At 39.8% G+C, this 25,135-nt stretch overlaps 1 protein-coding gene across 2 annotated transcripts in view; it reads right to left on the reverse strand.

The window, feature by feature from the left end:
* The window catches only part of CPEB1 (cytoplasmic polyadenylation element binding protein 1), a 91,382-nt gene that overhangs the window by 54,076 nt on the left and 12,171 nt on the right, over window positions 1-25,135 (reverse strand). For both annotated transcript variants that reach the window (XM_029950740.1, XM_029950739.1), the window contains exon 2: window positions 23,314-23,488. The gene's annotated coding sequence lies outside the window, so the exon portion shown is untranslated. The remainder of the gene's footprint in view (window positions 1-23,313; window positions 23,489-25,135) is intronic.

Genomic DNA, 25,135 nt, shown 5'->3' on the forward strand with positions numbered 1-25,135 from the left:
GAGACCTGAGTTATACAATCAAAGAGAACAACATCCGTATCATAGGAATGCCTGAAGAGGAAGAAAGAGAGAAAGGTCCTGAAGGGATACTAGACCAAATTATAACTGAGAAGTTCCCAAATCTGGGGAAAGAAATAGACATTCAAATTCAAGAGGCACAAAGAACACCCTTAAGACATAATTTGTTTCAACCTTCGGCACAATATATCATAGTGAAACTGGCAAAATATAAAGAGAGAATTCTGAAAGCAGCTAGGATAAAAGGGCCCTCACGTACAAAGGGAAACCTATCAGAGTGGTTGCAGACCTATCTAGTGAAACTTGGCAGACCAGAAAGGAATGGCAGGCAATCTTCAATGTGATGATCAGAAAAAACATGCAGCCAATAATCCTTTATCCAGCAAGCCTGCCATTCAAAATAGGAGAGATAAAGGTGTTCCAAATCAACAAAAATTGAGAGAATTCATGACCACCAAACCAGCCCTACAAGAAATCCTAAGAGGGACTCTATGAGGAGAATGTTGCACAGAATCCAAGGTGACAGAGACACCACTATAAACATGAATTCTACGGAGACCACAATGACTCTAAGCCCACATTTTTCAATAATAACACTGAATGTAAAGGGACTGAATGCTCCAACCAAACGACACAGGGTAGCAGAATGGATAAAAAACCAAAATCCACCTATATGCTCTTTACAAGAGACTCATTTTAAACCTGAAGATACCATCAGGTTGAAAGTAAGGGGATGGAGAAATATCTATCATGCGACTGGAAGCCAAAAGAAAGGCGGAGTAGCCATACTTATATCAGACAAAGTGGACTCTAGAGTAAAGGCAGTAACAAGAGATGAAGAAGGACATTATATAATAATTACAGGGTCTCTCCATCAGGAAGAGCTAACAATGATAAACATCTATGTGCCAAATTCGGGAGCACCCAAATACATAAAGCAATTAATCACAGATAGAAACAATCTTATTGATAAGAATGTGCTAATTGCAGGGGACTTTAATACTCCAATGACAGCAATGGATAGATCAACCAGACAGAAAGTCACTAAAGAAACAATGGACCTGAATGACACATTGGAACAGATGGAATTGATAGATATATTTAGAACTCTGAATCCTGAAGTTAGGAAATTCACCTTCTTTTTAAATGCACATGGCACATTCTCCAAGATAGATCACATACTGGGGCATAAAGCAGCCCTCCATCAGTATAAACGAATAGAGATCATACCATGCACACTTTCAGATCACAATGCTACGAAACTTGAAATTAACCACAGGAAAAAGTCTGGAAAACCTCCAAAAGTGTGGAGGTTAAAAACCACCCTACTAAAGAATGACTGGGCTAATCAGGCAATTAGAGAAGAAATTTAAAAATATATGGAAACCAATGAAAACGAAAATACAACAATCCAAAATCTCTGGGATGCAGCATAGGCAGTCCTAAGAGGAAAGTATATTACAATCCAGGCCTATTTCAACAAACTAGAAAAAGCACAAGTTCAAAATCTAACAGAGCACCAACTGGAACTAGAAGGAGAGCAGCAAGAGCACCCCAAACCCAGCAGAAGAAAAGAAATAATAAAGATCAGGGCAGATATAAACAATACAGATTCCCAAAAAATCAATCGACCAGATCAATGAAACCAAGAGTTGGTTCTTTGAAAAAATAAACAAAATTGATCAATCTCTAGCCAGGCACCTTAGAAAGAAAAGAGAGAGCTCCCAAATAGACAAAATCATGAATGAAAATGGATCTATGACAACCAATCCCTTAGAAATACAAGCAATCATCAGAGATTACTGTGAAAAATTATATGCCAACAAACTGGACAACCTAGAAGAAATGGACAGATTCCTAAATGCATATGCACTGCCAAAATTCAAACGGGAAGAGATAGAAAGCATGAATAGAGCGATAACCAGTGAAGAAATCAAATCTGCTATCAAAAATCTCTCAATGAATAAGAGCCCAGGGCCAGATGGCTTCCCAGGGGAATTCTACCAGACATTTAAAGCAGAGCTAGGCGTGGCTGGAAATGGGGCCGCCCCCTCGCCCCTCACGCACCGCACGTTCATGGGGAACCTGGTGCTAAACCACTCGTAGACGACCTGCTTCTGGGTCGGGGTTTCGTACATAGCAGAGCAGCTCCCTCGCTGCGATCTATTGAAAGTCAGCCCTGGACACAAGGGTTTGTAAAAAAAAAATAATAATAATAATAAATAAGAAAAGAAAAAAATAAATAAAAAAAATTAAAGCAGAACTAATACCCATTCTTCTCAAACTATTCCAAAAAATAGAAATAGAAGGAAAACTTCCAAACTCATTCTACGAAGCCAGCATCACCTTGATACCCAAACCAGAGACCCAGCCAAAAAAGAGAACTACAGACCAATATCCATAATGAATACAGATGCAAAAATACTCAACAAGATACCAGCAAACTGAATTCAACAGCATATTAAAAAATTATTCATCATGATCAAGTGGGATTCATTCCTGGGTTATAGGGCTGGTTCAATATTTGCAAATCCATCAATGTGACACATCACATTAATAAAAGAAGATAAAAACCATATGATCCTGTTGATAGATGCAGAAAAAGCATCTGACAAAATACAGCATCCTTTCTTAATAAAAACCCTTGAGAAAGTCGGAATAGAAGGGACTTACCTAAACATTATAAAAGCAGTTTATGAAAAGCCCACAGCCAATATCATCCTCAATGGGGAAAAACTGAGAGCTTTCCCACTGGGATCAGGAACACGACAGGGGTGTCCACTCTCACCACTGCTGTTTAACATAGTGCTGAAAGTCCTAGCATCAGCAATCAGACAACAAAAGGAAATAAAAGGCATCAGAATCAGCAAAGAAGGGAAACTTTCACTTTTCACAGACGACATGATACTCTACATGGAAAACTTGATGGACTCCACCAGAAGCTTTCTAGAACTGATCAATGAATTCAGTAAAGTTGCAGGGTATAAAAACAATGTACAGAAGTCGGCTGCATTCCTATACACCAACAATGAAGCAGTGGAAATAGAAATCAAAAAACTGATCCCATTCACAATTGCAAGAAAAACCATAAAATACCTAGGAGTAAACCTAACCAAGGATGTAAAAGACCTATATGATGAAAACTAAAGAAACCTTATGAAAGAGATTGAAGAAGACACCAAGAAATGGAAAAACATTCCATGCTCATGGATCGGAAGAAAAAACATTGTGAAAATGTCATTACTACCAAAAGCAATCTGCACATTCAAAGCAATCCCCATCAAAATTGCACCAGTGTTCTTCTCAAAGCTAGAACAAACTATCCTCAAATTCATATGGAACCACAAAAGACCCCGAATAGCCAAAGTAATATTGAAGAAGAAAACCAAAATAGGAGGCATCACAATCCCAGACATTAGCCTCTACTATGAAGCTGTCATCAAGACAGTATGGTATTGGCAAAAACAGACACTTAGACCAATGGAATAGAGAACCCAGAACTGGGCCCACAGATGTACGGCCAATTAACTTTTGACAAAGCAGGAAAGAGTATCTGATGGAAAAAAGACTGCCTCTTTAGCAGGTGCTGGGAGAACTGGACAGCAACATGCAGAAGAATGAAACTAGACCACTTTCTTACACCATACACAAAAATAAACTCAAAATGGCTGAAGGACCTGACTGTGAGACAGGAAACCATCAAAACCCTCAAGGAGAAAGTAGGAAACAGCCTCCTTGACCTCAACTGCAGCAATTTCCTCCTCGACACCTCCCAAAAGGCAAGGGAAATGAAAGCAAAACTGAACTCTTAGGACCTCATCAAGATAAAAAGCTTCTGCACTGCAAAGGAAACAATCAAGAGAACTAATAGGCAACCAACAGAATGGGAAAAAAGAGTTGCAAATGACATATCAGATAAAGGGCTAGTATCCAAAACCTATGAGGAACTCACCAAACTCCAGCCCCAAAAAACAAAAAATCCAGTGAAGAAATGGGCATAAGACATAAACAGACACTTCTCCAAAGAGGACATCCAGATGGCCCACAGGCACATGAAATGATGCTCAATATCACTCATCATCAGGAAAACACAAATCAAAACCACACTGAGATACCACCTCACACCAGTCAGAGTGGCTAAAATGAGCAAATTAAGAGACTATAGATGCTGGCGAGGGTGTGGAGAGACGGGCACCCTCCTACACTGTTGGTGGCAATGTAAACTGGTGCAGCCTCTCCGGAAAACAGAGTGGAGGTTCCTCAAAAAACTATCCATAGAACTCCCCTATGACCCAGCAATAGCACTGCTGAGGATCTACCCAAGGGATACAGAAGTGCTGATGCATAGGAGCACATGTACCCCAATGTTCATAGCAGCATTATCCACAATAGCCAAATCATGGAAGGAGCCTAAATGTCCATCACCTGATGAATGGATCACGAAGATGTGGTATACACACACAATGGAGTATTACATGGCAATGAGAAAGAATGAAATCTGGCCATTTGTAGGAAAGTGGATGGACCTCGAGGGTGTCATGCTAAGCGAAATAAGTCAGGCGGAGAAGGACAGACACCATATGTTTGCACTCAAAGGTCTAACAGGAGAACAGGAGAAACCTAATGGAGGACCATGGGGAGGGGAAGAGGGAAAGAGTTGGGGAGAGAGAAGGATGCAAAACCTGAGAGACTACTGAATACTGAAAACGAACCAAGGGTTGAAGGGAGACTGGGAGAGGGGGGAAAGGGGTGATGGGCATGGAGGAGGGCACTTGTGGGGAAGAGCACTGGGTGTTATATGGAAACCAATTTGACAATAAACTATTTAAAACAAAATAAAGTGTAATTCAAGGGCTGAAGGAACATAACCTCAAGGTGTTTTTATGGTTAAAAGTCAAATCACCTTGTTTTGTGCAAGTGTGATTCTATGCATATGGTGACTGGGAGGATAAAATGGAAAGGTTATCTATTACTAAATTTAGAAGTTAGTTCCTGATAGATTGATGGATGATTTAAATATAACTTCTTGTCAGGCACAAAAAAAAAAAAAAAAAGAAAAGAAAAAGAAAAAAAGGAAATAATTTAAAAAATATAGTAAAAGTGGCAAGGAAATTTAAGCGGCACACTAAAGAATATATAATTGACACACAAGAAAGCAATTAATGAACAACAACAAAGACGGAAAACATATGTAAAACTAGTAAAATGACAGATGTGTATTCTATCTTACCAGTAATTACATTAAATGTAAATAGACTAAACTCACCACCTAAAAAGGAAGAGACTGGCAAAACAGATTTTTAAAAACCATGATCCAAATACATGCTACGTAAAAGATACATTGGAGATTCACAGACACAAATAGGTTGAAGGTAAAAAGTCAGAAAAAGACATACCCTGAAAGCAGTAACCAAGAGAGAGATAGTGTGGCTATATTAGTATCAGACAATGAATCTTAAAAACTGTCCCTAGAAACAAAATAGATTGATTCACAAAGAAGATATAACCATTATAAACACAGGTGAACCTAAGAACAGAGCACCAAAATATACTAAATAAAGACAGAATTGATGGGATAAAACCGGTGTTTCAACAGTAATCGTTGGAAACAAATACCTTTCGATAATGGACAGAACAAGAAGACTGAAGATTAGCACCAAAACAGAAGACTTGAACACTCATCTGCCAACTAGAATTAAAGACATCTATAGAATACTCCATTCCACAATAGCAGGATACACAATGTTTATAAATGTATTTATGTGTTTTAAGAAAGAAATAGAGTGCACACAAGCAGGTGAGGGGCAGAGAAAGGGAGACAGGGAAAGAGAGAATCTGAAGGAGGCCTGTGCTATTAGCAGAGCCCAATTCAGGGCTGGATGTCATGAACTGTGAGCTCATAACCTGAGCTGAAATTAAGAATCAAATAACCAACTGAGCCATCCATTCGCCCCCTAGAATATACAATCTTAAGTGCATATTGAATATTCTCCAGGCCAGACCACATGTAATGCCATAAAACAAGTCTAAATACATTTGAAAGGACAGAAATCAAACAAAGTAGGTTCTCTGATCACAATGGAGTTAGAAATCAATACAAAAGGAAAACTGGAAAATTCACAAATACGTGGAAATTAAGCAACATAATAATGGATCAAAGAAAAAAAAATCACACGAGATAGAAAATGTTTTGAGATGAATAAATACAACAAACTAAAATACATGACATGCAGTGAAGGCAGTACTCAGAAGGACAGTTATAGCTCTAAGTGCCTGCATTAAAGAGGGTCTTAAATCAATAACCTAAGCATTCTGCCTTGAGAAACTAGGGGGCGGGGAAGCAAAAACAAACAGCCAAGTAGAAAAGAGAAGATTAAAGCAGAAATAAATGGAATAATGACTAGAAAAACTATAGAGAAAAATCAACACAACCCTAAGTTGGTTCTTTGAAAATATCTGAAAAATTAACAAATCTTGTGCTAGAACAAACATGAAAAAAAGATCGAATTATTAAAATCAGAAATCTGGGGTGCATCGGTTGCTCAGTCGGTTAAGCATCCGACTTTGGCTCAGGTCATGATCTCACAGTTCGTGGGTTTGACCCCCACGTCGGTCTCTGTGCTGACAGCTCAGAGCCTGGAGCCTGCTTCAGATTCTGTGTCTCCTTCTCTGCCTGCCCCTTTCCAGCTTGTGATCTGTCTTATGCTTTCACTCAAAAATAAATAAATGTAAAAAAATTTTAATAATAAAATCAGAAATCTAAGTGCAGGCATTACTATCAACCTTACAGAAATAAAAAGGAGAGGGGCACCTGGGTGGCTCAATTGGTTAAGCATCCAACTCTTGATTTCAACTCAGGGCATGATGTCATGGTTCATGGGATCACGCCCTGGGCTGGGTGCAGAGCCTGCTTGGCATATTCTCTCTTCCTCTCTCTCTGCCCCTCTCCCCAACCTGTGCTCTCTTCCTTTCAAATAAGCTTTTAAAAAGGGGGCAGACTGCATACCTACAAATTAGAAAACTTAGGTGAAATGAACAAATTCCTACAAAAACACAACCTGCAAAATTTGACACAAAAAGAAACAATCTGAGTAGATCTATAATGAAGAGACTGAACTAATGATCAAAAACTTCCCATAAAGGAAGTCCATGACCAAACGGCTTCATTAGTGAGTTTTACCAAAGGCTTAAAAAAAGAAATTATACCAATTCTTCAACAAACCAAAATCGATGACATCTTTATATAATATAAACATTTATAAGAAAACAATTTACAACAGCATCAAAAAGAACACACACACGAACAGTACAAGACTTGTATGTGGTAAACTACAAAGCTTTCATGACAAAAAATAAATTGAAAGACACCTCATGTTCATGATTAAAAGATTTAGGATTAAAACGACAATCGTTTCTAAACTGATCTACAGATTCCAAGTCCCAACTGTCTTTTTTTCATAAATTGACAGGCCGAGGGGCAGTCAGTTAAGCGTCTGACTCCTGACGTCGGCTCAGGTCATGATCTTACGATTTGAGGTCAAACCCCACGTCGGCTCCAGCCTCAGCACAGCCTGGGACCCCCTCTGGCCCTCTTCCACTTGCACGTACGTGTGTTCTCGCTCACCCACTCACCCATCTCTCGCGCTCTCTCTCTCTCTCTCTGCCCTTCCTCTGCTTGCACTCACTCACTCTCTCACTCTCTCAACAATGAATAAACATTATTAAAAAAAACAAGTTAGGAAGAAAAAATTTGGAAGGACTGGAAAGGAAGAACAAAATAATTTGCAGACAACTGTTTATGTGAAAAGTCTACAGGACACTAAGTAAAGTCAGCAAGGTCATGGAATACATTATCGATAAACAAAAAGCTTTTCTTCCTAGGTACTAGCAGACAATTAGAATTTAAGTAATTCCATTTACAAAACTATCAAAAACAATAAAATTTAAACATAACACAAGAAATATTACCATTTCCCGAAAAAGAAAAAGATTTAACTACGGCATGAAATGTTCATGGTAAAGAAAAAGCTCAATAAATTGGAACGATCTTAAAATCAAGGACTTCTATTCATCAAAAGACAACACTAGAAAAGTAAAAAAAAAAAAAAAGAACATATTAGTAATACACAGATCAAAGTACTCCACTTCATAGTAAGTAATACCTACAAATCTGATTCTCTCAACTGAAAAAAAAGGCACAAAAACTTGCACACATTACATAAAAATATTCAAAATAGCCAATAAAGATCTGAAAATGCTGACTTGAGTGAAATCAGGAAGATACAAAAGCACAACCACAGGAGGGATCCCTGCGCTCCCTAAGAGCAACAGCACGGACAGCGGGACAGCGGGGGAGGGGGACGTACCGCAGCCAGGGCACAACCTCTCTGGGAAAGGCTGAGCATCAGTTACTAAGTTTGAAGATACAACCCAAATGCTGAACATTAGAAAATACATTGTGAGGTATTTTATGATGTAATATATATCCACCCATTTTAACTACAGTTGAACGCAACATGGATGAGTTTCATGAACAAGGCTGCCAGAAAAAAAATACAGTATGGAATAAAAGTTCAAAATGTAAATACTTTTTAAGGATATATACATGAGGATGAAATATTAGAGAGAAAATTATAGGAAGACAACGGTTATGTCTGGAGAAACAGATATGATCACTGAAGAAAACAGGGAACTCCTTCTTCACCTAGGTAATGGTAATGTGGGGACTTACTGTATAATTTATCAGAGCAAAACAACAGGTTTAGCAATTTCTTATATGTGTATGCTATGTTTAATGATCTGAGAAGTCAAGCAAACTAGTCAAAAAATGATTTTTTATAAAAAAGGTAAGCTAAGAAACCGATAAAAATAAAGTTGAAGTGATAATGTGTCAACACACAAAACTGAAACCCTAGACACTAGGATGATTCTGGAAAGCTGGAGGTGTAAAGAGCACCAGAAATTATACCAGCACAATTCTTGGGATGTAACTATTTCAGAACTCTGGAGTCTGCTTAAAACTTGAAAATTCAGGGGAAAAACGTGAGGGTAAACTGCATGACTGTTCGTCGACTTCACGTCCCCAGCGCAGCCCAGCCACCAGCTGTGCACACGTTCGCGGAGCCGCCCGCGCAGGGTCTGGAGTGTGGTGGGGTCCCCTCCCTTAGGAAAGAAAATATGCCTCAAGGCAACCTGACTGTACGTGTACGTGACAATATCCCTCACCTCCTTGTAATATGAGACCACTTAATCAGACTACATGTTTGTAGGTTACCACATATGGGAGACAAAAAAGTAAAAAAATATATAAAGAACTAAGCCATGTGGCATTCAGGGCTCAGTTTTTTGAGTACGAACCCAACTGAGCAGTGCCAGCAGGAATAAAGTTGCTTCCTGGAAAGAAAAGCGCAGGTGTCACAACTCTCAGTACAAGAATTCTACTATAGGGGGAGTTAAGACAAGCAAAAAGGACCCAATCCTCCAAACATTGGGGATGTGTGCTCTGATCACCGATTGTTACTTCTGACCACAGAGATGCACGCAGAGCCAACCATGATTGGTGCACCTCCCCTGGCACTGCAAGCCCCAGACCCTCTCCCTCCAAATCAAGTAGTTTCCAAGGGATTTAAAGGAAGATGCCACTTCCCCCTTTCACTTTCCACATTTTCCTCTTACAGGAGCCAGACACTGGCTAGGACATGCTAAGACAATAACATATGCAGAGAAAATTATAATCTTTTAATGTTTATTATTTTTAAGAGAGAAACAGAATGAACAAGCGCAAGAGAGTGTGAGCGGGGACGCGGCAGAGGGAGACAGAATCCAAAGCAACTTCCAGGCTCTGAGCTGTCCACACAGAGCTGAAGGCAGGGCTCAAACCCACGAACCGCGAGACCATGACCTGGGCTGGAGTCTAACACTTAAAGGACTGAGTCATCCAGGTGCCCCATACAGAAAAAATTATAAACTGACTGCACATGCCCAGGTACCGGCTCAGGAAAGACCTGAGAAGACACCTAAGTATAAACATGCCTCAGGCTGATCCTCACAAAGAAACCAGGTGCAACAACCAAAACTAAACCAAACAAAACTCCACAGAACAACAAAAAAATTTTAACCCAGCAAAAACATTAACAATAACAACAACAACAAAAACCTCAGAAAATGCTGGGAAAGGCTTTCCAGAGTTACCAATTATCCAGTTTCAATAAACAAATCCAAAGACATACAAAGAAACAAGTATGCCTACTCAAAGGAAACGAAATCAATGAGAACTGTCCCTGAAAAAATGCTGGAACATATGGTATACATATATATACACAGTCGTTTTAAAGATGACAAGGAATCAAAGAAGATGCAGACTTAAGTCAAGAAAACAATGTGTGAACAAAATGGAAATGTCAATGAAGAGACAGAAAACCTACAAAGAAACTAAAAAGAAATTCTGGAGCTGAAAAACGCACTACCTGAAATGAAAATTTCACTAGAGGGATTCAAAGGCAGATTCAAGATTCGTGAACTCTAAGAGTATAATGGGAATTACTGAGGCCGAAGAAAGACGAAAGATTTCAGAGAACAACTCTCCAGGGACAGAAGTGGGACACCAGCAGGGAGACTAACATATGCACTATGGCAGTTCCAGGAGAGCAGACAAGAGGAGCAGAGAAGATCTGAAGAAATAAAGGTTGAAAACTTCTGAAATACGAAAACAGGAACCCTGAAGCAGTACAAAAACCCCACGTCAGATGCACTCAAAGACCTGCTCTGAGGTCCATTACGATCATACTTTGAAAAGACACAGAATCTGGAAAACCGCAGAGAAGCCATCTAACACAGTCACATATCCTTAGGAAGATTGGCAACAGAGTCTCATCAAAAACGTCTGAGGCCCGAAAACTGTGGGCCACTATGTTCAAAGTGGTTGAAGGGAGAAAAAAAAGCCAATTAAGAAACCTGTATCCACTAACATTGTCCTTAAAAAGTGAGGGAGACATCTGGACATTTCCAGACAAATAAAAGCCAAAAAGTTCACAACCATTAGGTATGACCTGCAAAATGCTCAAGGGTATTCTGCACAGTAAAATGAAAGGACACTAAACAGTAACCTGAAGCTACACAGACATATGAACATATCTGCGAGGGTAATTATGTGGGCAATTACAAAATCAGGTATCATTTTGATGGAATATTATCTGGCCATAAAAAAGAACAAAATCTTGCCATTTGCAACAACATGGATGAAGTTAGGAGACCTAATGCTAAGTAAAAGAAGTCCATCAGAGGGGCGCCTGGGTGGCTCAGTCGGCTGGGCATCCAACTTCGGCTCAGGTCATGATCTCATGGTTTATGGCTTTGAGCCCCATGTTGGGCTCTGCGCTGACAGCCCAGAGCCTGGAGTACTTCGGATTCTGTCTCCCTCTCTCTCTGCTCCTCCCCTGCTCATGCTGTCTGTCTCTCTGTCTCCCTCTCAAAAATAAATAAAACATTAAAAAAGAAGTCAAGGGGCGCCTGGGGGGCTCAGTCAGTTAAGCATCCAACTTCGGCTCAGGTCATGATCTCACAGTTCGTGGGTTTGAGCCCCACGTCGGCCTCTGTGCTGACAGCTCAGAGCCTGGAGCCTGTCTTCAGATTCTGTTTCTCCCTCTCTCTTGTCCCTCCCCTGTTCATGCTATCTCTCCGTCTCTCAAAAATAAATAAAAAACATTTAAAAAAATTTTTTAAAGAGATAAGAATGTTATATGTAAATAAAAGGTTCAATATATTAACATACAAAAATTATAAACATTTACGTATCTAATGACAGACCATCAAAATATGTGAAGCAAAAACTGATAAAAATGAGGACAAAGTCCTACAAGAGTTCAAGACTTCAATACCCTACTCACAATAATGGATAGAACAACCAGAAAGAAGCTACTTATACAATGAAATACAGGACTTAACCGAAAAGACCAACTGTATCTGACAGACATATACAGAACATTCTACCCAACAGCAATGGATACACGTTTTCAAGTATACACAGGACATTTTTGTGGACAGACCATATGTTAGACCACAAATTTAGCCTCACTGGATTTAAAAAGATTAAAAACAACACAAGAGGGTGCTAGAAATCAGTAACGAACGTAAAACTGGAAAATTCATATAACTGTGGAAATGAAACAACATATCTTTAAACAACCAATCAAAAAAGAAATTACAAGGGAAATTAGGGGATAACAACAGACAAATGAAAATGAAAGCACAACATACCAGAACTGCGGGGCACGGCAAAAGTGGTGCTGAGAGGGAAAATTTATAGCTATAAACACTCTCATCAAAAATCAAAATCTCAAGGGCACCTGGGTGGTTCAGTCATCTGACTTTAGCTTAGGTCATGATCTCGCACTCCAGGAGTTCGACCCCCATGTCGCTCTGTGTTGACAGCTCAGAGCCAGGAGCCTGCTTCGGACTCTGCGTTTCCCCTCACTCTTGCTCTCTGCCCCTCTCCTACTTATACTATCTCTCTCAAAAAATTAATCAATATTTTAAAAAATTAAATAACAAGATCTAAAATCAACAACCTAACTTTATAAGGTAAGAAACTACAAGAACTAAGCCCAAAACTAGCAGACGACAGAAAGGAGGACAGAGATAAACAGCATAAAGAACAACAACAACAACAAAATACATGAAAAAAGTCAATAAAATCAAAACCTGGTTCTTTGAAAAGATCAAAATTGATAAATCATTAGCTAAATGAATTAAAACAGATTCAAATTACTAAAATAAGTAACAAATGGGACAGTACTATCTACTCTTCAAAAATAAAGAATACGAATAACTATTCACCAAAAAGTTGAATAATCTAAATAAAACAGGCATATTCCTAGAAACACAAAACCTACTGAGACTAAATCACAAATAGACAATCTGAATAGACATATCACTACTAAGGAGACTGAATCAAAACTAAAAATCTCTCAACAAAGAAAAGCCCTGGATCTGATGGCTTCACTGGTGAACTCTGTGAAACATTTAAAGAACTAATACCAGCCTTTCTCAAACTTTCCCAAAAAATTGAAGAAGAGAGAACACTTCTCAACTCATTCTATGAAAGCAGCATAATCTTGATAACAAAGACAGTACAAGCAAACTACAGACCAACGTTCTTTATGAACATTGATCAAAAACAAAAGTTGAACAAAAATAACTCAACAAAATACTAGCAAACAGAATTCAGCAGTGCACTGAAAAAATTATATACTGTGGCTAAATAGGATTTGTTGTTCCTGGAATGCAAGGATAGTTCAACATACAAAAATTTATATGCCACATCAACAAAATGAAGGGAAAAAAAACATATGACCATTTCAATTGATACAGAGAAAGCATCTGAGAAGATTCAACACCTTTCATGATAAAATCAGTCACTGAAATAATAAAAGGAAACTAACTTTCACATTAAAAAAGCATTATATAAAAAACCCACAGCAAACATAATACTCAATATTAGAACACTAAAAGCTTTTTCCCTAAGATCAAGGAAAAAAAAAAAAACTAAGATACCCACCTTTTACCACTTCTATTCAATATAATGGAAGTTCTAGCCAGAGTATTTAATCAAGAAAAATAAAAGGCATCCAAAGTGGAAAGGAACAAGTATAATTATCCCTGTTTGTAGATGTTATATATGTTGAAACCCCTAAAAGAGTCCACAAAAAAATTCCTATTAAGATAAATGAAATCAAGGGGCACCTGGGCGGCTCAGTCGGTTGAGCGTCCGACTTCAGCTCAGGTCATGACTTCATAGTTCATAGGTTTGAGCCCTGCATTGGGCTCTGCGCTGACAGTGTGGAGCCTGCTTGGGATTCTCTCTTCCTCTCTGTTCCTCCTCCACTTATGTTCTGACTCTTGCAAAAGAAATAACTAAAAACTTAATTTAAAATGTTTAAAAAAATAAAATTTAGCAAAGTATCAGGCTACAAAGTCCACACACACACAAATCCGTTGTACTTCTGTACACAATGAGCAACATGAAAACGAAATTACAAAAACTATTCCATCTACAATAGCATCCAAATGAAAAAATTACTTAGGAACTGACCATCAAGGAAGTCAAAGACAATGAAAATGAAGAAACACTGATGAAATAAATTAAGGAGGACATTAAGAAATCGTTAACACATCCCATGTTCAGTGACTAGAGGGCTTAATGTTATTAAAACGTCAGTACTACCCAAAGCAATCTATGGATTCAATGCAATGCCCATTAACATCCCAGTGACATTGTTGCAAAGTAGAAAAACCCTTGACACCAAAAGCAAAAGCAAAAGCAAACATGTGGGACTACATTACTGAAAACCATCTAACCATCAACAAAATCAAAAGGTAACCTACAAATGGGAGAAGATTTGTAAATCATGTCTGATAAGGGGCTATTGTCCAAAATACATCTGGAAAAACGCTTCCTAAAATTCGTATGAAATCTCAGGTGATCCTGAATAACAAAAGCAATCTTTAAGAAAAATAACAAAATTGGAAGACTCACCCTTCCCAATTTCAAATACTACTATAGAGATGTAGTAACTAAAACAATGTGGTATTGGCACACAGACCCATAAACTAACAGAACAGAATAGAAAGCCCAGAAATAAATCCTTGCACCTATGGTCAAATGATTTTTGAGAAGGGTGTCAAGACTACTCAATGTGGAAAGGATGGTCTTTTCAACAAATGGTGTTGGGAAAACTAGATATACACACACAAATAAAGTTGGATGTTTAGCCAGAACCATTTACAAATATTAACTCAAAATGGATCAAGGACCTAAATTTATGACCTTAGAAGAAAACACAGAACAAAAGCTTTATGAAACTGGATCTAGCAATGATTTCTTGGATATGAATCAAAAGGTACAACAGGCAACAACAACAAAAATAGGCAAATTAGGGGCACCTAGGTGGCTCAGTTCTTTGAGCATCTGACTCTTGATTTCTGCTCAGGTCATGATCCCAGAACCATGGACCAAGCCCCACAAGGGGCTCTGCACTGAGCATGGAGCCTACTTAAGATTCTCCCCTCTTCCTTGCTTTCCCTCTAACTATAAAAAGAAAAGACAAATTAGGTATCATGAAAGTTTTTAACTTTAAAAATTTATTTTAGAGACAGAGAGACACGTGTGCATGTGCGGGGGGGGGGGGGTAGGGGCAGAGAAGGCAGCTCCACACTGTCAACAGGGAGCCCGACTCAGGGCTCAATTCCATGAACTATGAGATCATGACCTGAGCCAAAAATCAAGAATTGGACACTCAGCCAAACTGAGCTACCCAGGTGCCCCAGATTTCATGAAAATTTTAAAGTTTTATACATCAAAAGGCACACTCCTTTTATTTAAAAAAATAAAAAAAGACATAAAACTATTTACTTCCTAATGAAAAAAAACACAAAAGCACTGCGTGATTCTCCGAAGAAGATATACCAATAGCCACTAAGCACATGAAAAGATGCTAAACGTCACTGATCATTCGGGAAATCCAAATCAGACTAAATTAAGACACCCCCTCACACTCCTTAGGATGGCTACTGTAAACAACAAGTAACAGAAAGCAAGTACTTGTGAGGATGTGGAGAAACTGGAGCCCTTGTGCACTCCTGGTGGGAATGTAAACGGTACAGTTACTGTGGAAAATAGTATGGTGGTTCCTCAAATTAAAAACAGAACTACCACGTGATCCAGCAATGACACCTCTTGGCACACAGTCGAAAGAACTGAAAGCACAGTCTTCAAAAGATCTGTACATTTATGTTGATAGCAGCATTACTCATAACTGCTAAAATGTGGAAGTAACCAAGTATCCAACAATGTATGAATGGATAAGCAAAACGTGATGTATACAATACAATGAAATATTATTCAGACTTAGAAATCCTAACAAATGCTACAACATGTATGAACCTTCATGGCTAAATGACATAATCAGTCACAAATGACAAATACTGTAGAATTCCATTTACATGAGGTACTTAAAACAGTCAAAATCATAAAAACATAAAGTACAATGGCGGGTGCCAGGGGTGGCCATGAGGGAAGAATGGGGAACTATTGTTCAGTGGGTACAGAGTTTCAGCCTTACAGGATGGAGAACTATGGGGATAATGGCTTCACAACAACGTGCATGTATTTAATGTCACTGAACTGTGCACTAAAAAATGGTTATGATGGTAAATTTCCTTTTACAATAAAAAAAAAAAAAAGAAAAATCCTAGACATCAACCAGTGGGAAATGTAGGGAGAGAATTTATTTGAACTTAAAATTAGGGCCTCTTTCAGTTTCAGTACCCAGTTTTAGAGAATGTATTCATTAAGCAATCGTACGACGATCCCCACCAGGTGCCAGATGCAGTACCGGGGATTAGGAACCCAGGCATACTGAAGACCTGGTCCTTTAGAGTCTAAACCAGACGCCAGGAATTCAACTTCAAAAATCACGACCCCCGCAATGCTCTCACACAATTGTTTTCTTTTTAAATATTTTTTAATGTTTATTTTTACTTTTGAGAGAGCGAGTGAGCACACAAGTGGGGGAGGTGCAGACAGAGACACACAGAATCCAAAGCAGGCTCCAGGCTCTGAGCTGTCAGCACAGGACCTGATGCAGGGCTCGAACCCACGAAATGCGAGATCATGACCTGAGCCGAAGTGGGACACTCAACCAACTGAGCCACCCAGGCACCTCCACAATTGTGTTCTTTGTATATCCACACCATCACCATCAGTACTAACACGTTAAGTGCAGTTATGGGCACCACTCTACATATTCAAAATATGCATCTTACTCAACCTTCCCCAAATCCTATAGACAGGGACTGTCACTAGTCCTCTGTTCTAGTTCTGGAAACTTAATCTCAGAGAATTAGCTAAGATCAGAACAAGTCACGCAGCCAGGATCTGTTCTCAAGTTAATCTGCATCCAGAGTCTGCATTTTTATATAGGTTTATAACGAAATGGGCAAACTGAACAGGCTTCTTCAAACTACACTGTATCTACCCTGTTTTGAGAATACATGTTTATATTTAGAACACCACACAGATGTGACAAAAAGTTTTCAGAGGTGATAACCAAGCCATTCTTGAAAAAGATAAAGATTTATCTAGGCAGCGACTACTCAAGTTAGTATTCTGCTTAATAGTACAGCTGTGTAGCAGAATAGCATTTCCTGCATGGTTTCACGAACTAAGCCAGTAATTATAATAATGTAATGGAATCTCAAGAAACACACCAGACAGAAAAGGATAAAAGAACAGAACCCTGGGGCCCAGTTCGAGGGTCTTTCCTTGGATGATGCCGGGCCATATGTGCCACATGTATTCTTTACACTGTAGAACATATTTCACAGTATAGACAAAAACAAAATTAAGCAGGCTTTCTATCAAGACTGAAAAAATTCTCAAATGTTTATTCTGAGAGACAGTATGCACACGTGAGTGGGGAAGGGGCACAGAGAGAGAATCGCAAGCACGCCCTACACTGTTAGCACAAAGTCCAGCTCTGGGCTTGATCTCACAAACCAGGAGGTCATGACCTGAGCTGAAATCAAGAGTCAGACACAACTGACTGACCTACCCAGGTGCCCCGGTCTGGCTGAAATTTTGAAGTGTGACAACACCTGGAGTCTACAAAGATGTAGAGGGAAGTGCTCATGAAATCCTGGCAGGATTGTAAACGGATAAAGGTCACTCTGAAGAAGAAGTTACTTGGGGCGCCTGGGTGCCTCCATCGGCTGAGCACCCCTCCAGCTCAGGTCATCGTCTCATGCTTGTGGGTTCGAGCCCCGCAACGGGCTCCGTGCTGACAGCTCAGAGCCTGGAGCTGCTTCGGATTCTGGGTCTCCCTCTCTCTCTGCCCCTCCCCGCTCATGCTAACTCAAAAGTAAACAAACAATAAAACGAGAAAGAAAAAAAAGTGAGCAACTTAACTTGAAGACAGTTACATACTCATTACTTTGCAATTCACTTCTAGGCTCAGATACTAAAATTCTTGTTACATGCACATTAGGAGATACAAACACAAATGTTCACCAAAATACCGTTTATAACAGCAAAAATCATTTGTCAATAGAGAATCGGATAGATATTGTAGGTATTTATATAAAATGCTATGAATATACAGTAATTAAAACCCACCAATTTGACTTAGAAGTGTCAATATGGACACATTGCAAATGTAATACATGGAAAAAGGGCAAATATAGCCATACCTTATTTTATTGCACTTTGCAGATACTCCATTTATTTAATAAAGATTTATGGCAACCCCACTTTTAGCAAGTCTATCATTGCCATTTTTCCAGTAGCGTTTGTTCACTTCATGTCTCTGAGTTACATTTCGGTAATTCTTGCAGTGTTTCAAACTTTTCATTATTACTGCAATTGTTATAGTAACCTGTGACCTTTGATATAATTATTTTGGGGTGCCACAACCTGTGCCCACTTAACCTATAGCAATCGTAACTGATAAAGGTTACGTGTTCACACTGTTCCAGCAACTGGCTGCTCCCCCGCGCTCCTTTTATGGGCCTCCCTAGTCCCTGAGACATAACAGCATCAAAATGAGGCCAAGTGGTAACTCTACAGTGGCCTGTTAAGTGTCCAAGGGAAAGAAGAGTCGCATGTCTCTCACTTTAAATCAAAAGCTAGAAATAATTAAGCTCAGTGAGGAAAGGGTGTTGAAAAGAGAGATAAACCAAAAGCTAGGCCTCTTGCCCCCAACAGGGATAGAGATCAAACCAGCCACAGCCTTCCCTAAGGCCAAAGCCTCATCAAGAGCCAGGCTCTTACTCTGTTCACTTCTGTGCAGACAGAGAGGGAAGGAAGCTTCAAAAGACACCTCTGAAGCTAAAGGAGGTTGGTTCATGAGGCTTAAGGAAAGACACCATCTTCATACCATAAAATTGCAAAATAAACCAGTAAGTTTTCCATAAGATCTAACTGAAATCACTAATGAAGGTTTTCGTGAAACAGCCTAATATCAGAAGATGCCATCCAGGACTTTCATAGCTTGAGAGGAGAAGTCAGTGCTTGGCTTCAAAGAAAAGATTGAGTCTCTTGTCAGGGGCTAAGGCAGCTGCCGACTTTACGTCGAAGCCTGTGATCATGCGCTGTTCTTGAATTACGCTAAGCCTACTCTGCCTGTGTTCTGTCAATGAAACAACAAAGTCTGGACAGTACTTCTGTTTACAACACAGTACACTAAATACTGCAAAACTCACTGTTAAGACCTACCGCTCAGGAAAAAAGGATTTCTTTCAAAATATCACTGTTCGTTGACAATGCAGCTGGTCACCAAGAGCTCGAAGATGTACAGGAGATTGATGTTGTTTACACACTGCTTACACAACATCCCTTCTGCAGCCCATCAATCTAGACATGATTTCAACTTTCAAGTCTTTTTAAGAAATACATTTTGGGGGCACCTTGGTGGCTCAGTCAGTTAAGCGTCCAGCTTCAGCTCAGGTCATGATCTTACGGTTCGTGGGTTTGAGCCCCGCGTGGGGCTCTGTGCTGACAGCTCAGAGCCTGGAGCCTGCTTCGGATTCCGTGTCTCCGTCTCTCTGACACTCCCCTGCTCACACTGTCTCTGTCTCTCAAAAATAAAAACAAACCATAAAATTTTTCTTTTTAATTAAAAAAAAGAAATACATTTTGTAAGGCTGACATAGACAGTGTGAAGACCTTCTGGAAAGGATTCACCATTCTAGATGCCAATAAGAACAGTCATTATTCATGGGAAGAGGTCAGAATACCAACATGAATAGGAGTTTGGAAGAAATTGACCTCACCCCTCATGGATGACTTTGAGCGATTCAAGACTTCAAGAGAGGAAGTCACTGCAGATGTGGTGGAAGCAGCAAGAGATTAAGAAGTAGAAGTTATAGGATTTTTATGTAACTAAACATGTAAAAAAGATTATACTTGAAAGCTATTATTCTGTTAACTACATAACATTCCATCACTTGAATATCGAGTAGAAGTATTTCCCTCTTGGGAGACACTTAGGCTTTTTTCAAATTTTCACCACCATAATGATGCTCTAAGTATCCTTTTACATAAATCCTTATTTGCATTGATTATTACTCCATAGGAGAGAGTCTCTGATCTGGACATATTGAGTCAAAGAGCATGAGGATTTCTACGCAAAGAAGTTATCTTGAGGCTGAGCTGTAAAGAAGCCGCAGTGACAAGCACAGGAGTGATGCCAGGAACCCTTTCTGAGCACAAAGATGAATGACGCGTCGACTCTCCATTTCTGCGGTCAAGGGAAGGCAGCCCACTTAGCAGTCTGACTTCCATTTTGTCGGAGAAATTGGTAATCAGATCTTGAAGAACAAGTTAGTTCTTTAATGTCACTGGCCATGGACTTCTGACAACTCTCACAGGAACATCCCAGGACTCTGCATGGCCCACAGCATCCACCCCATCTAGCCCAACGCCCCTGCAGCCACAGTATGGGCCCTCCCCCTTCCCTACTCCCTGCCTCTGTGCCTAAATCATGCCAAGCTCTCTAAAAAGCCTCAGTCCAGCCTTTTCTGTCTAAAATGTTTTCCCCACACTTTTTACAAGTTCTAGCTCTCTCTCCTCCTTTAGTACTCCGTTTTTAACATACCTCCCCAGAGAGTTCCTGCCTGACCATGTCACTCAAAACTTCATTACTTCATAGTACTTACTAAAACTTAGAATTATTTTACCTATTTCTTTACTGAGTTTCTCCCATTATCCATGATGGGAGAGCAGGTTCTGAGGATTCCACATAAAGTCCAGAATCCCTGGAGCCTAACAACAGTGACTGGCATGAAGTACACATTCTGTAATGATTTGTTGAATTTCTGGTGAATTTGGCCAATTGTGCAGTGGGATCAAGTATGTAATAATCTAAGAAGTAGGAATCTAAAGCCAGATTTTGGAGGGAGGGACTGGAGCTACAGGTCCAAGGTTGAGTTGACCTGCTTTCCCTGATGTGGTAGCTGAGGCTGGTCTCCCAAAGATGTCCATGTCTTCACCCCTGGAACCTGTGCATATCTCAGAAGGAAATACCAATGTCTGATTGGCTAGACAGCCAACCAACCCATCCCAACATTAAGGCAGCACGATCTAGGCTCCAAGGCCAGGACTCCATGTATGGAGACCCTGGCTCAGGGGAAATATGCTGCAGTAGTCACAGCATCCACTGGAGCCCAAATAAAACCAAGACCAGACCAGATGCCTGGGTATAAACCCACACGCATCTGAAGATGTGCTGTTTGTGGGAGCCGAGTGTTAGAAAATGACCAAACAACACACAGTGGCAGCAGACTGTGAGTCTGAGATTAGCCACTTACTAAGCTAGGTGGCCTTGCCCAAGAGTCTAACCCAGAGGAGACTTCATTTTCTCATCTGTAAAATGGAACTGAATCTTTCCTGAAAGAAGAGACGTCTCATATTGAGAAGCTGCCACAGCCACCCCACCTTCCACAACCACCACCGGGAACAGTCAGCAGCCATCAACATCAAGGTAAGACCTTCTTCAGGCATAAAGACTATGATGTGCTTGAAGTTCGGAGCATTTTTTAGCAGTTAAGTATTTTTAAAGTATGAATAACTTTTTTAGATACAGTGCTTACTGCACACATCACAGTACAGAATGGTGTAAACATAACTTTCAGATTCGCTAGGAAATCAAAAAATTCCTTTGGCTCGCTTCATTGCAATACCAGCTTTGCCACGGTGGTTTGGAACCCAACCCACAATCTCTCCGAGGTATGCCTGAATAAGTTCCCAGCATGTCTGAGGCAATCCAGTGGGATTTAAGCCATTTTTGAGGGCCACTCATATTGCAATCTAATTCATACAATTTTCTCAAAGAAAAACAGAACACATATGTTGAACTGAGAAGATCTCAAGATTTTAATGCGGTGTAAGCTAAAGGAGAGTAAGGGTTATCAGCTCGGATATACCCAAATTAGTAGAAAATGCACATGTACTTCCTTGGAAATTCGGAGACAAGACCGACCAGCACTCCCAGCTCCTATGTACTCCTCCCATTTGCGTTCCAGTTAGAACAATGCACTAGAAATAAATTACCACAAGTCAGTCTCATTTGTGAGGACATCTCTCCTTCAGACGCTTAGCTACGTTAGGTTCACGTATGCCTGCATCTTTATCGGAATTATTTCGGACATCAAGTTAGGCAGTAAATCAAAGAAAGAATTTATAATGCAGCAATTGCCAGCTCTTGTTCTGCAAATCCCACTACTGCCAAATTTCTTCAAGGTCCACTTAAAAAATTAAAACTTTATTCAACTTTCAACTAAAGTAACTCCAATGAGAAACACTCCATCAACTTGAAGTTGCAACTTCAAGAAACTATGACACAGCACTGTCAGGACAGCCAGGCCTCCTTGTGAAATGCCGCCTTTTGGGGATGCTGCCCTCTCCCTTACTATCCTATGGACTATTCTCAGTATCAGTAAAACTCAATGCTTGCTGGGCACCTGGATCAGTCAGTTGAGCATCTGACTTTGGCTCAGATGATGAATTCACATTTTGTGAGTTCGAGTCCCACTTGAGCTGTGCCAACAGCTCAAAGCCTGGAGCCTGCAACCTGCTTAGGATTCTGTTGTCTCCCTCTGTCAGCCCCTCCCCTGCTTGCAGTCTGTCTCTCTGTCTGTCTCTCAAAAATAAGATTAAAAAAAAAACCTCAATGCCTGCTGACCTGCATTCATGTGTAAAAGCAATCAAAATGTTCCAAAGACGCACTGTCCAATACAGTGGCCACTAGTCATACAGCCACCAAGCATGTGAAACACAGCTGGTTCCAACTGAGCAGTGCAGTGAAGTCTTAACACTAACAAAAGAATAGGATATCTCATTAATAGTTTCATATTGATTACATATTCACATATTTTGTCTGTATTAGGCTAAACATTAATATCACTTTTTACAAAACCTTTTAAATGTGCCTACCAGAAAATCTAATTATATATGACTCACATTATAATTCTATAAATAAATAGCCCTCCTACCTTCAACCTATCCTTTTTTATCCAGTCTTTTTATGTGTCATATAATAGATTTGTATATTAAAAAACAAAGGCGGTCATCACCCAGAGGGGAACCCAATCCACACAGTAAGCTACCAAAAGGGGCAAGTGCAGCCAGAGATTGAAGGTCATTCTTCACAACCTTCACAAGAAAGCTTCCTAGAAACAGCTCTACGTACGTGCCTAGTGTATGTTTTCATACATACACACACTAAGTTTTCAAATCTAAGTCACCTGGCAAATGATCATGAATTCCTCGGTTTATGGGAGTAGTGCAGACTCTACTGAAATCCAGAGAATTATCCAATATGGCATTTATCCTTCGAAAGATATTGGCATTGCTACACGTGGAGAGCGCGGGCGCTTCCTGGTTGTCCCAGCAATCTTTTATCCTTCCAGCTTCTTCTTCCTACACACAGAAAAAAAGATATTTAGGTTTTCCTCCTAGACACCAGAAAAAAGATATTTAGGTTTTTCTACACTCCCTTACTCCTAAATCCAACACTGTGAGTTTAAGTAACAAGGACCTGAATTTTTTGCCTATATATTAAAATACCTGAAGAGTCCTATTATGAGCACAGGTGTATGAGGACAAACACCTAAATACAAGCTATTGCCCCAGAACTTTCAAATCTAATAGGACATGTACAGGAATTAGCAGAGTGTGGCAGCAGCAGGAGTTTTAGAACCAGAAATACCAGAGTCAAACCTTGGAGGTTGATCTATACACTATTTGTCAAGTAAATAAATGGACGTCCTGGGGCGCCTGGGTGGTTCAATCAGTTAAGCGTCTGACTTCGGCTCAGGTGGTGACCTCACTGTGAGTTCAAGCCCCGCACAGAGCCCTCCACTCTCAGTTCAGAGGCAACTTCAGAACCTCTGTATCCCTCTCTCTCTGCCCCATCTGTACTCATATTTATTCATTCATTCCCTCTCTGTCAAAAATAAACCTTAAAAAAAAGGAAGTGCCAATACGTGCTACAACATGAATACACCTCAAGTGTACTATGGTAAGTGAAAGAAGACAGTCACAAAAGAGCACCTATTATGAGCCCGTTTTTATGAAATGTTCAGAACAGACAATCTAAAGGAGAGGAGCTATCTTCATCTCAGGGTGGAGAGAGGAGGTATGGGGATGGTGGCTATTGGGTACAAGGTTTCTTTCTAAGATAATGAAGATATTCCAAAATTAGATTAGGGTGATACATCAAAAAACTGTAAATGTACTAAAAATCACTGAATTTTATGCTTATGTGAATTATATCTCAATAGAGTGGCTTAAAAAGTTCGGTTCTGCCATTTTTCAGTTACTTAACCTCTGTGCCTCAGTTTCCCTATTTCTGAAATTAGAAAAGAGCACCTACCAACCTTTTGATGAGATGTCTAAAGCACTTAGCATGGAGCCTGGCATATGGAAGCTGCTACAACTACAGGAGAAGACATGGTGAGTACCAAGAGTGGTACAAACACCACCCAAAGCGAACTGTTTACATGGTACAATTCAATGTAGTCATTCAATGTATACACAACTCATGTACGACACTGAACTTGCAATCCCTAGCATACGATCATGAACTGAACCCCCACATAAGAGCGAATCTCTTGGTATTCGCTATCTCAGTAGATAACACCACCATCCACCAGGTGTCCCAGACAGAAACCATTTTACTGTCCCTCACTCACCACATCTGATGACTGACATAGTAAGCAATGAAACACTGCTGACAGAGTCACCAGTTCTATGATTCCCAATGACCTTGGGGAAAAAAATCAACAAAAAGCAGACCAAATATAGAAACTAGCACCTAGGATCTTACACCTAGTCACTTCAAAACAAAATTCTAAAAAGTTGAGTGGCACTCTGTTTAGTCTATTAACATTCAAGTAAGCAGGAGAATGAGCAAAAGCACGGAATTTATCAACTCTGTAGGATGGTCTTAAAGGGACAAACCTGAGTACTGTATCATTCTGAAGCTCTTGAAAAGACTGCTATCCTTTGCAAGCTGTGAGAATGACCAGAATACACAGTTCTGCATATTCCCTGGGTTGTTTTCCC

This window comes from Suricata suricatta, chromosome 9 (genome assembly GCF_006229205.1).
Source record: "Suricata suricatta isolate VVHF042 chromosome 9, meerkat_22Aug2017_6uvM2_HiC, whole genome shotgun sequence".
NCBI lineage: Eukaryota > Metazoa > Chordata > Mammalia > Carnivora > Herpestidae > Suricata > Suricata suricatta.